Below are 18,338 nucleotides of genomic sequence, written 5' to 3'. Positions count from 1 at the left end.
CTATTCTTGTCCGCTATTCCGGATCGGGGGCCGCACATTGTGCGGCCCCATAGAAATGGATGGGTCTGCAATTCCGTTCCGCAAAATTCAGAATGGAATTGCGGATGTGTGAATGGGGCCTAAACGTGTTATTGATTTATTGTATTTGTGCAGTCACCAGCATTGTATGGATAAGTCAGGGTTAACAACATGACTCAACCACTTTAGGTTACCAATAGATGATCCTGGCTATGCCCCTGGTTAGCAGCTCAGTAGAAAGTCTATGCTTACCTGAGGAAGAGAGAGGACCTACTTGTGCTTACCTCCATCTGTGAGACATCTACTGCTAAAGCAACTTCATACAAAAGTGCTCCAGAAAGGACAACTACAAGGTCCAGAATCTACAAGACCGTGCACTGGAGTCAGATAGCAAGGTATTGTGCTCGTTTATGGCAGAAAGCCTTTGCTGATGTGAGAGGGAACATTGCTAACACACCCTTCCAAACTTTGGACAGCTGTATCTTAATTTCGTACCTCACAACTCGGGAATTACAGAAACCTTTACGAGAACCCACATGCCTAAGGTTCTGCAGAGAAACAACCTCCATCATTGCTACTATCCATGCTTTGCTATTGTGGAAAATTGCACTGTGATCTGTGCCTTGATACTGTTGGATGTACTAATACTCCTAGTTTGCACTTTAGTAAAGAGAGACTTATTTAGTTATATCTACTGGCCTGGTTACTGACTACACCATCATCCCCAGCCACTTAATCCACACTCCACTCCTGCCTTGCACCCTGCCAAAACAGTTAACATCAATGACACCCCAATCACCACTATGCCAGAGCTCTAAGACCAGGATGTGTCCCGAGGGAAGAAGGGGTTTGCCCTCCTGTCACTACACCGACCCGGGGAATGACCAGTGTGAGTACTACTACCACCCTATGGGTCAAAACTACTACTCCCATGTGGTTGAAAGAAGTCATCATGGTGGTCTGGTCCGAATGGAGAAACTGAGGAAACGGAACTTGTTTAATCAGAAGAGGCATCACTTGATGTAATAGGTGTGTGATACTGTATTATTCTGCATGTTCTGTAGCAGTAAATGTACAGTCGTTGCAAATATGTTTTTAGTGCTAGGGCTTGGGGGTAGGTTAAATTGAGAATTTGGCAACGCCCCTGCCTGTGTTGCTGTCCTGCATCCTGCCTCGGTCTAGCAGATGAGGTGGCGGTCGAGCAGGACTTACTGAACACGATCCCCAAAAGTTAGGCCGAGCTCTAATATACCAGGCTCTCCTCTGCTATCCCCACCCCCTATGTTCACCATCACCATAGTTGCTGTTATGCTAAATATCCCACCAGCTAATTTGTTTGTGTGTAGTGTATATATGGTTTATTTATGTATGTGTGTAGTGTGAATATATGGTGTATTTATGTATATGTGTAGCATGTATATAGTGTATTTATGTATGCGTGTAGTGTATATATAGTGTATTTAGGTGCGTGTAAAATATATATACAGATATTTTTGTGTATGTAACATTATGCATGAGTGTGCTATATATACAGTTGCAAGAAAAAGTATGTGAACCCTTTGGAATGATATGGATTTCTGCACAAATTGGTCATAAAATGTGATCTGATCTTTATCTAAGTCACAACAATAGACAATCACAGTCTGCTTAAACTAATAACACACAAAGAATTAAATGTTACCATGTTTTTATTGAGCACACCATGTAAACATTCACAGTGCTGGTGGAAAAAGTATGTGAACACTTGGATTTAATAACTGGTTGAACCTCCTTTGGCAGCAATAACTTCAACCAAACGTTTCCTGTAGTTGCAGATCAGACCTGCACAACGGTCAGGAGTAATTATTGACCATTCCTCTTTACAGAACTGTTTCAGTTCAGCAATATTCTTGGGATATCTGGTGTGAATCGCTTTCTTGAGGTCATGCCACAGCATCTCAATCGGGTTGAGGTCAAGACTCTGACTGGGCCACTCCGGAAGGTGTATTTTCTTCTGTTTAAGCCATTCTGTTGTTGATTTACTTCTATGCTTTGGGTCATTGTCCTGTTGCAACACCCATCTTCTGTTGAGCTTCAGCTGGTGGACAGATGGCCTTAAATTCTCCTGCAAAATGTCTTGATAAACTTGGGAATTCATTTTTCCTTCGATGATAGCAATCCGTCCAGGCCCTGACGCAGCAAAGCAGCCCCAAACCATGATGCCCCCACCACCATACTTCACAGATGGGATGAGGTTTTGATGTTAGTGTGCTGTGCCTCTTTTTCTCCACACATAGTGTTGTGCTTTTCTTCCAAACAACTCAACTTTGGTTTCATCTGTCCACAGAATATTTTGCCAGTACTGCTGTGGAACATCCAGGTTCTCTTGTGCAAACTGTAAACGTGCAGCAATGTCTTTTTTTGGACAGCAGTGGCTTCCTCTGTGGTATCCTCCCATGAAATCCATTCGTGTTTAGTGTTTTACGTATCGTAGATTCGCTAACACGGATGTTAGCATATGCCAGAGACTTTTGCAAGTCTTTAGCTGACACTCTAGGATTCTTCTTCACCTCATTGAGCAGTCTGCGCTGTGCTCTTGCAGTCATCTTTATAGGACGGCCACTCCTAGGGAGAGTAGCAGCAGTGCTGAACTTTCTCCATTTATAGACAATTTGTCTTACCGTGGACTGATGAACAGCAAGGCTTTTGGAGATACTTTTATAACCCTTTCCAGCTTTATGCAAGTCAACAATTCTTCGTAGGTCTTCTGAGAGCTCTTTTGTGCAAGGCATCATTCACATCAGGCAATGCTTCTTGTGAAAAGCAAACCCAGAACTGGTGTGTGTTTTTTTTTTATAGGGCAGGGCAGCTGTAACCAACACCTCCAATCTCATCTCATTGATTGGACTCCAGTTGGCTGACACCTCACTCCAATTAGCTCTTGGAGATTTCATTAGTCTAGGGCAGGGATGCTCAACCTGCGGCCCTCCAGCTGTTGTAAAACTACAACCCCCACGATGCCCTTTTGTAGGATGATAGCTGTTGGCTGTCAGGGAATAATGGGAGTTGTAGTTTTGCAACAGCTGGAGGGCCGCAGGTTGAGCATGCCTGGTCTAGGGGTTCACATACTTTTTCCACCTACACTGTGAATGTTTACATGGTGTGTTCAATAAAAACATGGTAACATTTAATTCTTTGTGTGTTATTAGTTTAAGCAGACTGTGATTGTCTATTGTTGTGACTTAAATGAAGATCAGATCACATGTTATGACCAATTTGTGCAGAAATCCATATTATTCCAAAGGGTTCACATACTTTTTCTTGCAACTGTATATGGTGTATTTGTGTGTGTGTGGCATATATATGGTGTGTATGTTCAGTATGTGTGTTGCATATATACAGTCTGTATATATGTGTATATCATACATGTGTGTGTGTGTAGGGATATTTGGCTTTTGGATGAAATTTATGGAAAACATAAAAAGTTCACGCTTTGGTGATATTATAAAATGAAAGTAGGGCATTTAAGTAGAAGCATGCAATGGTGATTTCCTCATATCAAACAATTTATTGAAACAAAAGCCAAAAGTGGTGGGTATACCCCCACAAAAATGTCAGTGTCTAAATAACTTGTCATGTGGCCTTCAGAATCAATTACAGCTTGACAATGATGTCTCATGCTGTTCACAAGTCGACTTATTGTCTGCTGAGGCATGGCATCCCACTCTTCTTGAAGAGTGGCCCTCAGGTCATTGAGGCTCTGGAGTTCAGTGTTACGAGCCCCTACATGGTGACTCAGCTGATCCCATAGGGATTCAGGTCTGAAGAAAGTGCAGACCACTCCATTTTAGGTACCCCAGTCTCCAGCAGCCGTTCCCTAATGATGCGACTTCGATGAGCTGGCACATTGTCATCCATGAAGATGAAATTAGGCCTGTGTTGTTCATGCAGAGACACAATGACTAGATTAATGATGTTATTCAAGTAGTATGGGCTTATCACTGTACAATTCACAAAGTGTAGGCCAGTTTTGTATTGACTGGACAAAACTGCCCACACTGTAACACCACCACCACCACCACCACCAAAGGCTTGTCTGGTGACATCAGTGGCTGATGCATAGCGCTCTCCTTGACGTCTCCAACATTGTTGATGGCCATAATTTCTGCTCAGCGTGAATTGACTTTCATCAGTGAACAGCACTGAGGCCCACTGGTCCCTTGTCAAGCATAGATGCTCCATGGCCCATGCAATACGATGACGCCTGTTCCTGGTGGTGTGGTGAGGCACCCTTGCAGGTCACCTAGCACGCAGACCACGCTGTTGTCAAAGGTCTCGCATGGCCTGACACATAGCAAGAATCTGAATTGGGCCCCCCCAGCTCCGCAACCTACCTGCCCTGGCTCCCCCCCACCATACCCCTTTATCCTGTGGATAGGGCATAACTTCAAACAACCAGAATACCCCTTTAAAGGAGGAATGTCAAACCTGCAGCCCTCCAGCTATTGCAACTCCAAGGCTGGACATGGAAGAAGGTTTAGTTTTTACCAGCTGGAGGGCCGCAGGTTGGATAAACCTGACGTAAAGTGTACCTAAACTTTTAAATAAAGTTTATTAAAACCTTGTAGGTGCCTTAAATTAACATTTCCTAAGATTTTTTTTCTCTATAAGAAATAGGCGCTGAATTCAGGTGCCTATAGCACTTTATAATCCGTACTCTCATACACCACTGATATTACAGTGGTTTATGATAGTAGGATTTTACTGGGGCTGCAGTGAGCCATGTACAGTACACATCACCACTCCTGCCTGTCTGCTTTGGTAAAGCCGGGCACAGATTGGCTATGTCAGGCTTTAGCAGAGTTGGCACGGCGCAATATGTATGCGAACACAGCTGAGCGAGTGCAGGGAAGGGGCTCGCATACACGTCGCTTCTCCTGCCTGTGCCCACTGTGCTAAAGTCACACATAGCCCATCCTCTTACATCTAAACTCTTTTTGCTGCTGATGCTTAGTGTGCCCCAGGCTCCCCCAAACACAGTTCATGGTGAGGGACTGCCCTAGGGGACACTGTCCTCTACGGTGGGGAAAATAAGTATTTGATATTGGCTATTTTGCAAGTTTTCCCACCTACAAAGAATAGAGAGGTATGTCATTTTCAGGTACACTTCAACTGTGAGAGACAGAATATAAAAAAAAAATCCAGAAAATCACATTGTAAAATTTGTAAATAATTAATTTGCATTTTATTGCATGAAATAAGTATTCGATCACCTACCAATCAGCAAAAATTCTAGCTTTCACAGACCTGTTAGTTTTTCTTTAAGATGCCCTCCTACTCTTCACTCATTACCTGTATTAATTGCACCTGTTTAAACTCGTTACCTGTATAAAAGACAACTGTCCACACACACTTAATCAATCACTCCAACCTCTCCACCATGGCCAAGACCAAAGAGCTGTCTAAGGACACCAGGGACATAATTGTAGACCTGTACAAGGCTGGGATGGGCTACAGGACAATTGGCAAGCAGCTTGGTGAGAAGGCAACAACTGGTGGCGTAATTATTAGAAAATGCAAGAAACACAAGATGACTGTCAATTTTCCTCAGCCATGGGCTCCATGTAAGATCTCGCCTTGTGGGGGAAGGATGATTCTAAGAAAGGTCAGGAATCAGCCCAGAACTATACTGGAGGACCTGGTCAATGATCTGAAGAGAGCTGGGACCACAGTCTCAAAGATTACTGGTAGTAACACACTACGCCGTCATGGATTAAAATCCTGCAGGGCATGGTCCCCCTGCTCACGCCAGCAGATGTCCTGGCCCGTTTGAAGTTCGCCAATGACCATCTGGATGATCGAGAGGAGGCATGGGAGAAGGTCATGTGGTCAGATGAGGCCAAAATAGAACTTTTTGGTATCAACTTCACTCACCGTGTTTGGAGGGAGACGGATGAGTACAACCCCAAGAAAACTGTCCCAACTGTGAAGCATGAGGGTGGAAACATCATTCTTTGGGGGGGGTTTTCTGCAAAGGGGACAGAACGACTGCACCGTATTGAAGGCAGGATGCACTGGCGTACATACAGGGGTCGCAGGAGTCGCAGTTGCGACCGGGCCCGACACACAAGGGGGCCTGGCCGCCCTAAAGCATGTTAAAAATGGCTGCTGGCAGGGGCCCTGCTGTACTCATATGTAATGGAGCGCTCTGATAGGGCCCAGCATGAAGTACAGTGGCAATTTTGGGCCCCATCAGAGTGCTCCATGCCCCCATTACATGTATAATATGGGGGGGTGCGCACTCACTCACACACACCCGGCCAGGCAGTTCCTTTTCATAGTGAAGCAGGGAAACCTCTCTGCTCCCTGCTTCACTGATCTTCTGAGCTCAGGAGCTCCCCCTGCTGGCCCCACATCGCGCTGCTGGCTGTGGGAGGAGAGCTGAAAACCCGGGAATCTGCCTTCAGCACAGCCAGCAGCGCGATGAGTGTGGGAGCCTGTCATCAGGGAAGAAGGTAAGTATGTGTTGTTTTTTTTTCTAATGCTGCAGACTGGGGGCAAGGGGGCAAGGGGGGAGGGGTGTTTGGGTACAACTAGAGTGAGGGGGCAAGGGGGTTTTTTGGGTAAAACTAGAGTGAGGGGGCACAAAAGAGGGCATCTCTACTGAGGGGCACCTAATCTGCCATAACTACTGTGAGGGGGGCACATATGAAGGCATAACTATGAGGGGTGACATATGAAGGCATAAGTACTGTGAGGGGGCATGCAATCTGGCATAACCACTGTGAGGGGCACATATGTGGGCATATCTAATGTGAGGGGCACATAATCTGGCATAACCACTCTGAGGGGGCACATATTTGGGCATATCTACTTTGAGAGGGCACATAACCGGGCATAAATACTGTGAAGGGTCACATAATCTGGCATAACTACTGTGAGGGGACACATAATCTGGCATAACTACTGTGAGGGGACACATAATCTGGCATAACTACTGTGAGGGGACACATAATCTGGCATTACTACTGTGAGGGGGCACATAACTGGGCATTACTACTGTGAGGGGATACATAATCTAGCATTACTACTGTGAGGTAGGCACATATCTGGGTATAACTACTGTAAGGGGACACATATTTAGCATAACTACTGTGAGGGGGCACATATCTGGGCATAACTACTGTGACAGGAACAAAGGTGGGCATAACTACTGTGAGGGGCCACAAGGTGGGCATTAGTACTGTGTGGTTGCATTTAGGGGAAATGTCCTAGTTTACCCTGCTATACATTGGCATGGCTCAGTCTTACAGGCAAGCACAGCGCCCCCTGCTGGTGATTTCACAGGGGCAGTCACCATCCCTTCCTTATGTGATTATTCTTTTTTTCTCACCACAGGGACCTTGTTCTGGATCCAGCGGGCTTAGGGCTCTTTAACACGAGCGGATCCCATGCGGGTAATCCGCTGTGTGAAAGAGAGCCAAGCTCCGTTCCGGACTGCAGAGACACGGAGCATTAACATGATTGATAATGCTCTGTGCCTCTCGTGATCTTTTTACTACAAAATCACAGTGAGATAAAGTTGTCACCGTGATTTTGTAGTAAAAAGATCACAGTCAATCATGTTACTGCTCTGTGTCTCTGCCGTCCAGAATGGGGCTTGGCACTTATTTACTCAGCGGATTAGCTGCACGGAAAGAGCCCTTAGTAAGAAAATCTGCCGCTTCTTTGTAAAAATGGGAGGGGGGGGGGCAATCCAAAGTTTGCACCTTTCCCTCTAAGTGTTCCCTCTAAGCTGCGCGTGTGAGCGGGCGCGCAGCAATTATTGTGCTCCCACTCACAAGTTTACTATGTCAGCTCAGCGTGCCCGCTCACCTGCCTTGCAAAATGCCCACACACTTGCCCACACTATTGATGAGTTCTTCCCAACTTCCTCCTGTGTGCGAGGTAAGTGGGGCGCCGCCTACCACATATTCCCCGCGCCACTGCTGCTGCCTCCTCCTTCTTTTTCTGACTGAAGAGGAGGAGCGGCATTGCACAGGGAGAGGTAATGTGGAGGCGGCGTTGTCGCCATCTTAGAAGCTAGACTCCCTCCTGAGACTGAGAGCTGCCTGCGGCACCTGCTACATAAGTATGCTGGGAGTGGGGACAGAACTGGAGGGCATGCTGCTGCAGAACACAAGGGTTAAACCCACTGTCAGGGACACACCATCCTATCCCAGTGATAGTCTATCACTGGGATGGTGTGTTCCTGCCAGTGGTTTGACCCCTTGTGTTCTGCAGCAACAATACAGCCTATACCTATGTACAGCCTATACCTATATACAACCTACAACTATATATTGCAGTACATAGGTATAGACTGTATATAGATATAGGCTGTATATAGGTATAGGCATATCTATCTAGCTACCTATCTCATATCTATCTATCCCACAGGGGTTATATTGTTCGGCATAGTGTAACCTCCAAACATTTGCTGTACAGTATACATTATAATCCCTGTAACATGCTGTACAATATACATTATAATCCCTGCACAATGCTATACAATATACATTATAATCCATACACCATGCCATTCAATATACAGTATAACACTGCCTTCCCTGCGATAATCACTCCTGAAGCAGCCGCCGGAAGTTGAAGCTCTGTGTGCTGTGAGCACTTACTTCCGGCGGTTGCTTCATGAGTGATTATCGCAGGGAAGGCAGGTTAGTAAGTGTACCGGAGCATTCGTTAACCCTTTCGGTGTTCCACAAGAGTTAATGGCAGATGGAGAAACAATTTTGGAATTTTCATTTTTTGGAAAATTTTCCATTTTAACCCTTACTTTATTACTGGAAAAAATGGGTTAACAGCCAAACAAAACTCAATATGGGTTGCCCTGATTCTGTAGTTTGCAGAAACACCCCATATGTGGTCGTAAACTACTATTTGGCTAAACGGCAGGACAAAGAAGAAGGAGAACGCCATATGGTTTTTGGAAGGCAGATTTTGCTTGACTGGTTAATTTACACCATGTACCCTTTCAAGCCCCCTGATGTAGAAACTCCATAAAAGTGACCCCATCTAGGAAACTACGGGATAAGGTGGTTGTTGTTTTGGGACTATTTTAGGGTAAATATAATTTTTGGTTGCTCTTATATTACACTTTTTTGAGGCAAGGTAACAAAATTTTTTAAATTGTTTCTACATTCGCTATTAAGTTTTGTGGAACACCTAAAGGGTTAACAAAGTTTGTAAAGTGACTTTTAAATACATTGAGGGGTGTAGATTCTTAGATGGGGTCACTTTTTTTGTAGTTTCTAGTCTAGGCTACATCAGGGGGGCTTCTAATGGGATATGGTGTAAATAAACCAGTCCATCAAAATCTGCCTTCCAGAAACCATATGGCGTTCCCTTCGTTCTATGCCCTGCCGTGTGGCTATATAGCCATTTACGACCACATATGGGGTGTTTCTGCAAACGACAGAATCAGGGCAATAAATATTTAGTTTTGTTTGGCTGTTAACCCTTGCTTTATTACCGTAAAAAAAGGATTAAAATGGAAATTTTGCCCAAAAATTGGTGTTTTGGCACCGTTTTTATTTTATATTTTTAACGCTGTTCATCCGATTTGGTCAAATGTTATTTTTATAGGGCAGATTCTTACGGACGCGGCGATACCTAATATGTCTGTATTTAAAATTTATTTAGATTTTACACTATATTATCATTTTAGGAACCAAAAAAAATTATTTTTGTATCTCCATAGCCTGGGAGCTACAGTTTTTTTTTGTTTTTGTTGGGCGACTATCTCATTTTTTGCGGGATGAGATGGCGGTTTTATTGGCACTAATTGGGGGTGCATATGACATTTTGATCGCTCGCTATTACATTTTTTGTGATGTTAGGTGACAAAAAATTTTGTTTGTTTTTTTAACGCTGTTCATACGGGGGGTTGGGTTAAATGTTATTTTTATAGAGAAGATTTTTACGGACGCGGCGATGCCCAATATGTATGGCTCTCAGACTTTGGAGACACTAAGCAGGCATCCTCAAACTGCGGCCCTCCAGATGTTGTAAAACTACAATTCCCACCATGCCTTGCTGATAGCTGTAGGTTGTCTGGGCATGCTGGGAGTTATAGTTTTACAACATCTGGAGGGCCGCAGTTTGAGGATGCCTGCACTAAAACGAATATTTTTTGAAAAAAAAATTGTTTCCGTGTCTCCAAAGTCTGAGAGCCATAGTTTTTTATGTTCTCTAGGGGACTGTTGGGGATTATAAAAATTTTGTACTCCATGGAAGTGTGATACTGCCTGAAGCAATCGATAACGCAGAGGCCCGGATGATCGGGGCAAGTGTCACATTGAGTGGTGGTGTCCTTCCGTATCCCCCTCTTGTGACACACTCTGCATCTTTTTTGGGTTCGTCCCTTCTTTCCAGTATGGGGGACCACACCTGGAAAATGTTGGCCAGGGACGATCCGGGCGCCTCCAATTCCCGAGGTACTCCGGCCTGCTCTTTCCCGGTCTGAAAAGATCAGGTCCTTGAGGACTGCCTGATAGAATTGGAGGAATGTCCCTGTGCTTCGGGATAGTACAAAAGCGTTGCACAAGGCAACCTGTATCAAGTAGACCGCAACTTTTTTGTACCATGCCCGGGTTTTGCGCATGGCATTATATGGCTTGAGTACTTGATCAGAGAGATCAACTCCTCCCATATACCGATTGTAGTTGACGATACAATCGGGCTTGAGGACCGTTGCCGCGGTACCTCGCACAGGGACAGGGGTGATGCTGTTACCGTGGATTGTGGACAGTATAAAGACATCCCTCTTGTCCTTATACCTGATCAGCAACAGGTTTACACTGGTAAGGGCACGGGTCTCACCCCTGGGGATAGGTACCTGGAGGGGGTAGGTAGGGAGGCCACGTTGATTTTTCCGCATGGTCCCACAAGCGGACGTGGATCTGGCGGCAAGGGACTTGAACAAGGGAATGCTAGTATAAAAGTTATCCACGTACAAGTGGTAACCCTTATCAAGCAGTGGGTACATAAGGTCCCACACGAGTTTTCCCGCTAATGTCCAGAGTGGGGGGACATTCTGGGGGTTCAATACGGGAATCTCGCCCCTCGTACACACAAAATTTGTAAGTGTACCCTGAGGTACTCTCACAAATTTTGTACATATTTTAACGCCATAACTCGCCCGCTTAGTGGGAATGTATTGGCGGAAACTGAGTCTCCCCTTGAACGCAACGAGAGACTCATCAACCGCGACCTCCCTTCCAGGTACGTAGGCCTGCGCAAATTTGGCCCCAAAGTGATCGATGACCGGCCGTATCTTATACAGACGGTCATGGGCAGGATCACCTCGGGGGGGGGGGGGGGGGGACATACTGCATTATCTGAATAATGCAGACATTTCCGGATGGCCTCAAACCGGGGGCGTGTCATGGCCATACTGTAGAGTGGGGTCTGGTAGAGAACGTCCCCACTCCAGTATTGCCTGACACTTGGTTTTTGCACTAGACCCATGTGCAGCACGAAGCCCCAAAACGTCCTCATCTCGGCTGCACTGACCGGCGTCCAGCCACAGTGTCTAGCTAAAAAGGAGCCCGGTGCTGAGCAACAAACTCTTGGGCGTACAGGTTCGTCTGCTCCACCATCAGATTCACAAATGGGTCACAAAAAAAAAAACTAAAAAAGTCCATTTCAGTGAACCCCACTGTGGGAATTTGGATTCCTGGATTGCCAACAAAATCCGGAATCTCGGGCTCAAAATCCACTGGGGGACACCAGCTAAGTTCACTAGTAGGGGGCTCCGGTGGGCTTATTTGGTAGGCCGGGAAACCAGTATGAGCCCCAGGGTGGCTCGTACTAGGGTGGGCCACAGGGTCCCTAGTTTGTGGGGCCCCTGGCTCCGCCTGGCGGCGTCTCCGCCGCCTTGGGGGCTCATCGTCATCAGATGATGAGGAGGAGGATGCGGATGACAAGAGGAATGTGGGGTCATCCTCATCCTCACTGGGGCTCTCGGAGTCGGAGGCAAGCTGGGCGTATGCCTCCTCCACCGAGAACATCCGGCGGGCCATGGGTATGTGTCACGACTGTATGTGAGCAACAAGAGCATACACAGTGAATAAGCTACTGACCGGACCCAAACTAGGGAGGATAAAGGGTGACCCCTGTCAGACCCTAAAAGCTCTCCCTATGCTGCTAAGCACATGTCCAGATCCAAATGGTGGATCGAGACATGCCCGCGTACCTAAGGCTGATGACCACTGTAACCCCTACAATAGTGGAAGGGGCACGGCCACCGGTGCCCTGCTCAGTATATGGACGGAACCGGGGTCGCCTCGGATCCAGTCAGCAAACAAACGGAAACACACAATGTCTGCACACTTAACTGAAGGAGCTGCAGCAGCAGTGAAAACAGATCCAAAGTCAGCAGACAATATCCGAAGTACTTGCTTCAGCAGAACACAGGTCCAGTGAAAAGATATCACACAGGTGAAGATACTCAAGCGAGAGATACAGCTCAAATGAAAAGTATAATCCGCCCCCTACAAAGGAGGAGGGGTGATTTAAAGGCAGAGAAATCAAACACAGGAGGGACAGCTGGGAGGAAGGAAACAGAAAGTAAAGACCTCATCACAGGGGCGGAGAAACAGAGCAGAGAGAACTCCTCCAAGCTCTAGTAGTGACATCATCACAGGGGTGGAGAAACAGAGCTGTGAGAACGTCTCAAAGCTCTGGTAGTGACAGTACCCCCCCCCTAATGAACACCAATCCTCCTGGTTCTCTGCCACAAAACAGCGCAAATATGTCTCTAGATTCTGATTGACGCGTTCAGTCTGACCATTCGACTGCGGGTGAAAAGCAGAAGAGAAGGACAGCCGAACCCCCAGGCGAGAACAGAAAGCCTTCCAGAATCTGGACACAAACTGCGTGCCTCTATCGGAAACAATATCAGAGGGAATGCCATGCAATTTAACAATATGGTCGACAAAAGCTTGCGCCAACGTTTTAGCATTGGGTAAACCAGGGAATGGTACGAAATGAGCCATCTTGCTAAAACGGTCCACCACCACCAGGATCACCGACTTCCCTGAGGAACAAGGAAGATCCGTGATAAAGTCCATGGACAGGTGTGTCCAAGGACAGGAAGGTATGGGTAACGGGAGAAGGGGACCTGAAGGCCGTGAACGAGGGACCTTAGCGCGAGCGCACGTCTCACAAGCAGCCACAAAACCCTCCACCGACTTACGAAGAGCCGGCCACCAAAATCTCCGAGCAATGAGATCTACCGTGGCTCTACTCCCGGGGTGACCAGCAAGAACAGTATCATGATGCTCCTTGAAGAGTTTGTGACGTAACTCAGGAGGCACAAACAACTTCCCAGAAGGACAATGGGCAGGTGCCTCAGTCTGGGCAGCCTGGACCTCGGCCTCCAAATCAGAATACAGAGCAGAAACAACTACCCCCTCCGCCAAAATGGGACCCGGGTCCTCGGAGTTTCCTCCTCCCGGAAAACAGCGAGAGAGAGCATCAGCCTTCACATTTTTGATCCCTGGGCGGAATGTAACGACAAAATTGAATCTGGAGAAGAACAGAGACCATCTGGCCTGTCTCGGATTCATACGCCTGGCCGACTCCAAGTACGCCAGATTCTTATGGTCGGTAAAAACGGTGAGAGGGTGCCTGGCCCCCTCCAGCCAATGGCGCCATTCCTCGAAAGCCAACTTGATGGCCAACAACTCCCTATCTCCCACATCATAGTTTTTCTCTGCCGGGGAGAGTTTTTTTTGAGAAAAAGGCACAGGGTCGCCATTTGGCAGGAGAAGGGCCCTGGGACAAAACCGCACCCACACCCACCTCGGAAGCATCCACCTCAACAATAAAAGGTAAGAAAACATCGGGATGCACCAAGACGGGAGCAGACGCAAAACTCTCTTTAATCTTAGAAAAAGCTGCAAGCGCCTCCTCCGACCAAGAGGAAAAATCCGCCCCCTTTTTTGTCATGTCAGTGAGGGGTTTGACAACAGAGGAATAATTCAAAATGAACTTTCTGTAATAGTTCGCAAAACCCAGAAAGCGCATCAATGCCTTCTGATTCTCAGGAAGCTCCCAATCAAGCACAGCACGGACCTTCTCCGGATCCATGCGAAAACCAGAAGCAGAGAGGAGAAAACCCAGAAATTGAATCTCCGATACCATAAAAACACATTTCTCCAGCTTGGCGTACAATTTATTTTCCCGCAGAATCCTCAGAACCTGAAAAAGATGATCCTGATGGGTCTGAACATCAGGGGAAAAAAATCAAAATATCATCAAGATACACCAATACAAATTTCCCCATTAAATGGTAGAAAATACTGTTAACAAAATGCTGAAAGACGGCCGGAGCATTCATCAGGCCGAAAGGCATAACGAGATTCTCGAAATGCCCGTTAGGGGTATTAAAGGCCGTTTTCCATTCATCCCCCTCTCTGACCCTGACCAGGTTGTACGCGCCTCTCAAATCCAATTTGGAAAAAACCTTGGCCCCAACAATTTGGTTGAAGAGGTCCGGGATCAGAGGAAGGGGATAGGGATCGCGAATCGTGATACGGTTCAGCTCCCTAAAATCTAGGCAAGGTCTCAGAGAGCCATCTTTTTTTTTAACAAAAAAAAAACCAGCGGCAACAGGTGATTTTGAGGGACGAATATGTCCCTTATCGAGACTCTCAGAGATATAGGTTCGCATTGCGATTCTTTCCGGTTGTGAGAGATTGTAGAGGCGTGCTTTTGGCAGCTTGGCGCCGGGAATGAGGTTAATGGGACAGTCAAACTCCCGGTGAGGAGGTAGCTCCTGAACACCGCTCTCGGAAAACACGTCCGAGAAATCAGAGAGAAATGATGGCACAGTTTTAATAGACACCTCTGCAAATGTCGCAGTGAGACAATTCTCTCTACAAAACTCACTCCACTCATTTATTTGCCTTCCTTGCCAATCAATAGTGGGGTTATGTCTAGTGAGCCAGGGTAACCCCAAAACTAGAGGAAAAGGCAATCCGTTAAGGACAAAACAAGAAATATCCTCCACATGAGTGTCACCTACCGCTAACCGGATATTGTGAACAATGCCCTTCAGGGATCTCTGTGAGAGTGGAGCAGAGTCAATAGCAAAAACAGGTATATCCTTTTCTAATGTGCAAACCTGAAAACCATGCATGGCTACAAATTGAGTGTCAATAAGATTGACGGCCGCTCCACTATCGACAAAAATTTCACAAGAAATGACTTTGCTCTGTAGCGCCACCCTGGCAGAAAGGAGAAAATGGGAACTGCAGGTCAGAGGAAAAGCATCAATTCCTACATCAACTTTGCCTAAAGTAGCAGATGAAGCAGAGTTTGATGATTTACCTTTTGAGGTTTTTCTCTTATTATCACTCTTAGTACAGTTCATGAATTTCCTAGACGGACAAACATTTGCCAAATGACCTATGCCCCCACAACAAAAACACACCATTCTCTGAGGACTAAATCCTCTTTTATCAGGGGCAAGTCGACCTAGCTGCATGGGCTCCTCCTCAGAGGGGACCAAGACAGGATGAGGCCCCTGCACACTGAATGAGTCCGCACCACTGCCCCTAGACTGACAATGGCTGGACAGAGAGGTCTCGTTTCTTTCTCTTAGACGCCTGTCAAGGCGTACCGCCAATGACATGGCAGACTCTAAGGACGTTGGTCTCTCATGGAAAGCAAACGCATCTTTCAATCTCTCTGAGAGACCATGACAGAACTGACTCCGGAGTGCAGCATCATTCCAACCTGAATCAGCTGCCCATCTCAGAACAATAAAGCTCCGCAGACAGTTTGTTCTGGCATAAAAAACGTAAGTTAGATTCGGCCAGAGCAAAACAATCCGGGTCATCATATATCTGCCCCAGGGCCACAAAAAATCTTTCCACGGATTGAAGGGAGGGATCCCCCGATGGCAGCGAAAAAGCCCAAGTCTGTGCATTACCCCTGAGCAGGGAGATGACAATCCACACCCTCTGCTCCTCATTACCAGAGGAATGGGGACACAAGCAAAAATGGAGTTTGCATGCCTCTCTGAAGTGAACAAAATTCTCACTGCCCCCGGAGAACGTTTCCGGAAGTGAGACTTTTGGCTCACAACAGACTCCATGGGCCGGAGCAGAGCCCAATGCTTGAAGCTGAGTCATAGATTGACGGAGATCCGCTACCTCCAAAGAAAGACCCTGCATGCGGTCAACCAGATCAGAAAGCGGATCCATGTCAAAAAGGACGGTTTAGGCGGATTATAATGTCACGACTGTATGTGAGCAACAAGAGCATACACAGTGAATAAGCTACTGACCGGACCCAAACTAGGGAGGATAAAGGGTGACCCCTGTCAGACCCTAAAAGCTCTCCCTATACTGCTAAGCACATGTCCAGATCCAAATGGTGGATCGAGACATGCCCGTGTACCTAAGGCTGATGACCACTGTAACCCCTACAATAGTGGAAGGGGCACGGCCACCGGTGCCCTGCTCAGTATATGGACGGAACCGGGGTCGCCTCGGATCCAGTCAGCAAACAAACGGAAACACACAATGTCTGCACACTTAACTGAAGGAGCTGCAGCAGCAGTGAAAACAGATCCAAAGTCAGCAGACAATATCCGAAGTACTTGCTTCAGCAGAACACAGGTCCAGTGAAAAGATATCACACAGGTGAAGATACTCAAGCGAGAGATACAGCTCAAATGAAAAGTATAATCCGCCCCCTACAAAGGAGGAGGGGTGATTTAAAGGCAGAGAAATCAAACACAGGAGGGACAGCTGGGAGGAAGGAAACAGAAAGTAAAGACCTCATCACAGGGGCGGAGAAACAGAGCAGAGAGAACTCCTCCAAGCTCTAGTAGTGACATCATCACAGGGGTGGAGAAACAGAGCTGTGAGAACGTCTCAAAGCTCTGGTAGTGACAGTATGTGTGTGTATGTGCGTGCGTGTAAAACTTTATTGTATGTGCATGTGTGTGGGGGCACGGGTGTTCACGTACAAAAAATAAATAAATGGACAAGTGTTAAAAAAAAAAAAAAAAAAAGTTCAAACTTGGTGCCTCTCCCTCACTGACCCTAACCTACCTGGAGGGTGATGGGTGCAGGAGGGTGATGGGTGCCGACGACGGGGGGATCGCAGGAGCTGGTGAGGACGGTGCAGCAACAGGAAGAGGAGGGGAGAGAGGAGCGCCGGGAGTTTGAATCTCCCGTCTCTCTCCAGGACCACTCAGCACCATGGACAGCAGCCATCAGCACCACGGCCAGCACCGCCTCTCCCAAATGCTCGGACTGTGATTGGTGGTCACAGTCCTTTTCCGGTTCATCGGGTCACATGACCCCCCCCCCCCCCCGGCGTTGTGACAGGATGCCCACTGAATGATTTCAGCGGACATCCTGTTCCGATTAACCCCCGCCGTGCGGCAATCGCCTTTTAAAGTTAGGACGTACCGGTACGTCCTGAGTCCTTAAGGACTCGGCAAACGTGGCGTACCGGTACGTCCTAAGTCCCTAAGGGGTTAAGCTTTACTTGAATACGGTATACTTTACAGCTGTGTGCGGTTATGTACATGTACATACCTCCCAACTCTTGCCCCTGGCAAATTGTGCAGAGGTAGAGCTTGGCAGGACAGCAGGATTGCCATCCAAAATCGGCCTGCCCCGCACAAAGCGGTACTGTTGGGAGGCATGTTGGGTGAATGGTAGGGGAGGTAGTGTGGGGGGGGGTGGAGGCAGGTTGGAGGGGGGGCGACGAGGAGGGGGCCCCATGGATGAGTTTTGCATCTGGGCCCCATGGATTGTATGTAACCTTCTTGGAGCCCAGCCACGCCCGCCTGCATCCTCCGAATCTCCTCCTTGCTCACAAAGTTAGATTGCCGTAATCTCGCGATGCGCGAGCTTGCACATGCGCAGTTCCTTCCCTGAGGCTGATGCCAGCACAGGGAAGGAACACTATGCCGGCACTGCGCATGCGCAAGCTCGCGCATCGCGAGATTACGGCGATCTAACTGTGAGCAAGGAAGAGATTTGGAAGACGTAGGCGGTGCTGGGCTCCGCTCCTTCACAGGGGCGTGGCTAGGCTCCAAGAAGGTTAGTACAGCCCCTTGGGCTCCTTACCAGGCTCATTTACATATCTATAAAATCTTTTTTTAAACACAATAAAAGCACACAGCCCTATGGGACAGGTATATTGCGGACATGCTAGCGGCGATCTAGCTGTGCATGTCCGCAACTCTATAGGCTAAAACGAGGTGACAGCATCCCTTTAAGTGCCTGGTACATGTGTCCAGAGAGAGAGCTCAG

The sequence above is a fragment of the Bufo bufo genome, chromosome 3 (genome assembly GCF_905171765.1).
Source record: "Bufo bufo chromosome 3, aBufBuf1.1, whole genome shotgun sequence".
NCBI lineage: Eukaryota > Metazoa > Chordata > Amphibia > Anura > Bufonidae > Bufo > Bufo bufo.
This window is presented reverse-complemented; position numbering follows the sequence as displayed.